The sequence below is a fragment of the Cibotium barometz genome, chromosome 15, assembly GCF_041138505.1.
Source record: "Cibotium barometz isolate CiBa-2024 chromosome 15, ASM4113850v1, whole genome shotgun sequence".
NCBI lineage: Eukaryota > Viridiplantae > Streptophyta > Polypodiopsida > Cyatheales > Cibotiaceae > Cibotium > Cibotium barometz.
Window position 1 is genome coordinate 43523902 of NC_141060.1, and position 7226 is coordinate 43531127.

Genomic DNA, 7226 nt, shown 5'->3' on the forward strand with positions numbered 1-7226 from the left:
GGGGGGCATGGGCAGGCCTAATCCAAGATGGAGGGATGAAGGGGGTGATGGTGGTGTGGGTGAAGGAAGTGGCGAGAGAACTTGAGGAGGGGTTGTAGAAGGGGAGGGAAAAAGGGGCAAGGTGGCGGGTGAAGTGATGGAAGGAGGGAAGCTGGTCATAAGGATTTTTGCATGAAGGGTTGGGTGTTCAAAGGAGTGTTGGTGGGTACCACTCATTTTGGAAAAAGAGGGTGATGAGGAGGTTGAGGGATGGGCAAGGGAGTTTAATGATGAGGTAAGAGAGGGTGGATGAGGTGGGGGGATCGTCTTGATGAAGATGTGTTGGAGAAGGTTGAGGTGGAGAGTGTTCAACATCCATTAAAGCATTGATCTTTTGCACCATGGTGCTGGACTTTTGCCTCGTATTGTTGGTTGGGATTGGAGGGGCACGCTCTTCCACTGCCTATGCAACTGAGCATCTTTCTACGGCATCTTTTTGCTGGAGGGTTTTCTCGGCCACTTGTTCATAAGAGTCCAAGGAGGCGCGGATTCGATTGTAGCCATCCTCTGAAGTTAGGGCACAACAACGGAGGCCATGAGCTTCCTTCTAGGTGAGAAAGAGGGCATGGTTGTTGGTAGTTTGGGCATCCTCCCTAGCCACATGGAGTTGTTGTTGTTGCTGGAGCTGGGGTGATGGTGGCTAGGACGACAACGAGAGTATTCTCGCGATCCTCCAAGGATGTCTACAAGCGGGTGTTGGCGAGAAGAGCTGCCTGGAAGTCTTACTGGGTGGTTTGGAGCTCATCAGCTCTGGCCATGAGCATGGTCTGTTGGGTGGCTATAACTTGCTCGTGTTGCCACTGCATGTAGTTTGTCATAGACGTGACAAGCTCCCTACGTGGCACCAAAGATGTTAAGGATAACGTGCTACCTTGTACACCAGAGAGAAAGAAGAAAAGAAAGATGCATGCAAGAGCCGAGTCCAGAGAGTTACATTTGGCCAACCCTATGAGGGTTAACTCCTTGATGTGAAGCCTGTAAGATTCCTCCCCAGCCTCTCAAGATGTCCAGTATCTTTCCCTGTAGTCAAATCCCTCTTCAGAAATATAAAAGATCTTGTTTCTATCAGTTTTGGCCTAGAGAGAAAATCTTCTAGAGAGTGGTAATTCAGTTTTTAAATATTTTTAGATAGAAAAATATCTTCTTATTAAAATAAGTTTTCCTGAAACAGAAGTTTAAAAAGATTTCCAAAAGGTGCATTAGAAATTAAGTATAATCTATTCAAGAGACATTATCCTGGGAGTGAAGATTTTTTCAAAATTTTAAATTAAGGTTTCTATGGATCAATAAGATTCATCCAAATGTAGGGAGGAGATAAATAGAAGAATAAAAGAAATTTTTTTTAAAAATGAGTAAATACTCACATAAGATGAAGAGTTGACTAAGGTTAATAGTTAAAAAAGAGAGATATTTAGATGAAATGATGCATTTTTGACACCTCAGTATTATGGGAAGATTCTCCTCATGAAAGAGGCGCCTATTTCACATGCTTGAATGAGTTTTAAACTCCCAAATAATGAGATATTTTTTATCTCTCCTCTCTCTTGTTTTAACTAGATCCAAAAAGTGAGCAAAACTGACCTAAAAATGGTCAAAAATTGATCAAGCTGATCCGGAAAATTCTAGAATCGGTTTGCTTGGTTAGAAGCTCACTTTTTCTTATAAATAGAAGCCTTCCCCTTTGTTGAAACTCAATAGTATTTTTGCACTATTACCCTACCTCTCCCAAGTGTCAAAAACAATGAATTTTACTCATAATTCATTAGTTTTTGACCTTCCCTCTTCCAAAAGATTGGTGGCCACTCTTGTTTCCAAACAAGAGTAGAATCCTCAAACCATCAATCCAAAGGAAAGCTCTTAAATTATCAATGTAAGTTGAAGATTATTCTCTTTTCTATTCTTTTATGGTTTTTATAAATTTTTATGATTTTTATCTTCTCTAAATTAAAAATGATGTTATGCCTCATTGCAAAAAGGCATTCCCCTCTCTTCTCTAGTAAATCCAACCATTTTTTATCCTAGATGAATGATTAATGAATAAAATCAAGTTTTTCAAAATGTTTCTTTTAAATAAGTAGAAAAATGTTTACTTTAGAATGATTTAAAGATCTATATGTAATAGATCGAATAGGTTCTGATGAAACCTGGTACAAGGTTGGAGCAGGGGAGGCTCGATGGAAGACTTTGTAACTTGTCCAAAAAGTGGTCTCCATCATATCTTTGAAAGTTTGTAGGTGCCAAGAGGGCATCCACATAATACGCTTGCAGTAGCCGAAGATCTGCTTGTTGAGAGTGGGCCCTTTGTTGAGGTTGAAAAGCCAGACCTCGTGCGCCTTCAAAGTAATGGTTCCAGTCAGGAAATGTCTCTAGCAACATGATGATAAGATTGAAGAACCGAATGGTTGCGATCATGGCTGGGTCGGGGACTTGGTCATAATAGCGGATGAATTCGTGGAAGCGTCGGACCATACTGAATTAAGTGTGTAGGGATGCTGGGCTGACGAGGGAGCGAACCACGAAAAGTTGAACTTGAGTTTTGGGTTCTTCTTCTGCTCTTCATGGAAGACGTTCCATGTCCACCGTCGGCGAATCAGGAGGTAGTCGGTGCTAATAACCCTAAGTGCGCGAGGTGCATTACAGTACGTCTCCCATATGAATGGCTTGGCGACGAGGAAGGGCTGCCTCCAGGTTGTGGCTGATCGCCCATGAGTTCGAACGTTATGGGGCGAGCAGCAACGGGTGGCTGGTGGTATCTGCCTCGGCTCCTTGGGGGGTGATCACACTGCTATTGATGATGCTTCGCATCGAGGTACGGTCGCAAGACGTAGATGTCCATGCGGTCGGTAAGGTGGGTGACAGGCTCTTCCTGGAGTTGTCAACTGAGCAGGATTGCAATGGCCTGCTCAAACTCTGTGCGATCGAGGGGATCGGGCCAGTTGAGTGGGTTGAGCAGAGGGTCGACCTCCTCACATTCCAAGGGTAGTGGTGGGGGGATCTCCCCTTCTTCGAGGTTGGCAGTGGAGGGTTGTTGAGTTGGTGATGAGGGTGGAGGGGTTGTCGATGTTGAGGGTCATGTGGTGAGGCTGGCATCGAGGATAGGTGGGGATTTAGTGAAATCGGAGGGGAGATCATGGAACACAATGTGCATATGTAAGATTTCTCCCCAGCCTCTCAAGATGCCCATCATCTTCCCCTATAATCAAATCCCTCTTCAGAAATATAAAAGATCTTGTTTCTACCTGTTTTGGCCTAGAGAGAGAAAATATTCTAGAGAGATTATTTAGATTTTGAATATTTTTGGATGGAAAAATATCTTCTTATTAAAATAAGTTCCCCTGAAATAAAAGCTCAAAAAGATTTTCAGAAGGTGCATTAGAAATCAAGTATAATCTGTTCAAGAGGGCTTATCCTCCTAGGGATCCAGATTTTCAAAAAAAATTAAATTAAGGTTTTGAGGGGTCAATCAAATTCATCCAAATGTGTGGAGAAGATAAATAGAAGAAATAAAGAAAATCCCCCCCCCCAAAAAATGAGTAAATACTCACATAAGATGAAGAGTGGACTAAGGACCAAAGGAATTACTAAAAAAATAGATTTTTGACACCTCACAATGGGAATTCCTCCCTCATGAAGGAGGTGCCTACTTCACATGTGTGGTGGAGTTTAAAATTATAAAAAATTGAGATATTTCATCTCTCCTCTCTCCTAATTCAAGTCTAGTTCCAAAAAGTAAGCTAAACTGACCTAAAAATGGTCAAAAATTGACCAAACTGATCTAGAAAATTCTAGAATCAGTTTGCTTGGTTAGAAGCTCACTTTTTTCTTTAAATAGAAGCCTCCCCCTTTGTTGAAGCTTAATAGTGTTTTATGCACTGTTACTCTGCTTCTCCCAAGAGCCAAGAACTGTGAATTTCTTAATAATTCACTAGTTTTTGACCATTCTCTCTTCTAAAGAATTGGTGGCCACTCTTGTTGCAAACAAGAGTAGATCCCTCAAATCATCAAGCCAAAGGAAAGCTCCCAGAATTTCATGTAAGTAAGAAATCTTACTTTTTCTTATTCTTTTAATGGTTTTCTAAATTGTTTGTTATCTTAAAATGATAAACAGATGCTATGCCTTCTTGGAAAGGCTTTCCCCTCTCTCATTCTTAAAATCAGCCCTTCTTTATCCTAGTTAAGTGATCTAATTGTTGGAATTAAACTTTTCTTATTGTTTCTCTCTTAAAAGTGAAAATTGATTAGTTTAGAGTGCTTAAAACCAATTGGGGATAATTTTTAAGTAATTTTAAGTTAAGAAAATTTAAAAAATGGTCAGCCATACAAAGGAGATTATGGCAAAATTTTATAGAAATTGGTGAAATAAGTTTTATCTTTTATTATCCAAAAAGAGTAATCCCCACCAATTGTGTATTCTAAAAGTATAATTTTCATTTTATGCATAGAAAGATGCATAAAGAAATTTATTTTTATTTCAAAAGAGTTATTCTCATCATTTTTCATTTTATCCATAGAAAGATGCATAAAGAAATTTATTTTTATTTCAAAAGAGTTATTCTCATCAATTTTTATTTTATGCATAGAAAGATGCATAAAGAAATTTATTTTTATTTCAAAAGAGCTATTCTCATCAATTTTCATTTTATGCATAGAAAGATGCATAAAGAAATTTATTTTTATTTTAAAAGAGCTATTCTCATCAATTTTCATTTTATGCATAGAAAGATGCATAAAGAATTTATTTTTATTTCAAAAGAGTTATTCTCATCAATTTTGATTTTATGCATAGAATGATGCATAAAGAAATTTATTTTTATTTCAAAAGAGTTATTCTCATTAAAATTTAATTTATGCATAGAAAGATGCATAAAAGATTTATTTTTATTTCGAAAGTATTATTCTCCTTAATATTAAAATTATGCATAAATAGATGTGTAAAGAATATTTATAAAAAAAAATAAGCATTCTCTTGTATTCTAAGAATGGATGTGATGAGATGGGAGATGTGAATCAGATAGATGAGAATGAATAGAGAATAGATGTGATGAGATGGGAGATGTGAATCAGATAGATGAGAATGAATAGAGAATAGATGTGATGAAAATTAAAGTAATGAGAATGAGAGGTAGATAGATGTGATGATATGTGATGCGAATTAAATAGATGAGAATGAATTGATGGATAGATGTGATGAGAATAGATGTGATGAGAATGAGAGGCAAATAGATGTGATGAGATGGGATGCGAATCAGACAGATGGGAATGAATGGATGGATAGATGTGATGAGAATATGAGTGACGAGAATGTGAGGCGAATAGATGTGATAAGAAGTAATGTGAATTTGATAGATGGGAATGAATGGATGGATGGATGGATGGATGTGAATGTATGTGAAGAATAGAAGTGGATGTATGTTAAAGAATAGATGTGGATGTATGTGATAAGTATGGATGTGGATGTATGTGAAGGATGGATGTGGATGTATGTGAAAGAATGGATGTGGATGTATATGTGATAAGTATGGATGTGGATGTATGTGAAAGAATAGATGTGGATGTGTATGTGATAAGTATAGATGTGGATGTACGTGAAAGGATAGATGTGGATGTGTATGTGATAAGTATGGATGTGGATGTATGGGAGAATATATGTAAATATAAATGTGATGGATATGAACGAGAATTGAAGCGATGAGATGTGATGTAAATTAGATAGATATGAATGATAAGGGATGTGAATGAATGATATAGGATGTGAATGAATGTGATAGCATATGAATCGGGATGTGAATGAATGTGATAGAAAATGAATCGGGATGTGAATGAATGATAAGGGATATGAATGAATGATATAGGATGTGAATGAATGATAAGGTATGTGAATGGATGTGATGTGATGTGAATCGGGATGTGAATAAACGATAAGGGACATGAATGAATGTGTTAGCATGTGAATCAGGATGTGAATGAATGAGATGTGATGTGAAATGAATGTGATAAGATGCGATGTAAACTGGATAGATATTAATGTATGCGAAGTGATGAGATATATGGGTAGATGCAAGTAGGTGAGATCTAATGAGGATAAATGAGAAAAAAAGTGATGAGATAGATAAAGATGTGATTAGATGAGAATGGGAATGCTTATGAAATGAGGTGGATTGATGTGTGGATAATGTGGATTGATGTGCATGGATGTTTGGATGATGTGGATTGATGTGGATGGATGTATGGAAGATATGGATGGATGTGTGGATAATGTGGATTGATGTGGATGATGTGGATTGGTGTGTGTATGATGAGTGAATGATGTGGGTTGATGTGGATGAAGTGGATTGGTGTGTGTATGATGAGTGAATGATGTGGATTGATGTGGATGGATGTATGGATGAGGTGGAGATGTGCATGGATGTTTGAATGATGTGGATTGATGTGTGGATTGATGTGGATAGATGTATGGATGATGTGGATTGATGTGTGGATGATGCGATTGGATGTGATTTGATGTAGGAATGATGTGATGTGATAGGGATCGATGATGAAAATTAAATTGTGGTAAGATGAAAAAAAGATGTGGTCTAATGTGAAAGAATGCGGAGTGATGAGAAAAGATGAAAATATTATTGGAACTGTATTTGTTTGTGAAATATTGTTGGAACTGTATTTGTTTGTGAAATCTGTTTTTAAATGACTGTTTTATGTCAAGAATGCTGGGGAAGTATTTTGACCATCTTGTGAATGAGTTCGTGGAGACCTATCTGTTAAAGTTGCAACTACTGACGGAGAGTCATCGGAGGACGTTTCGCGTAGCAAGGTCGGCCGAGGTCTTGACCAACCTCGGTTTGATTAAATGATGTGCTTCCGGTACAGTGGGGATGAGGGACCAAGGAAGCAGCCTTTGAGTGAAGCGCTAGGTGACCTACAAAGGATCCTAGAGGGTGCTGACCATACGGTGCTCGGGTCTGGGTCACCGAAGATACCCACGAGTACGTCGGGAAAGATATTTAGAACAAGGAGTAAGAGTTGTTTTTTCTGAATTCGGGCATGGATCTGGTTGATTGACCTTGTTGGTCCTCAACAGATGAGTCTATGGCTCTTTTATATGGATTTGTTGGTTGATCTTGCTGATCTTCAACGGAGATTCCATCTGGATATTTTTATGTGATTATATTGCCGGATACTATGAGCTA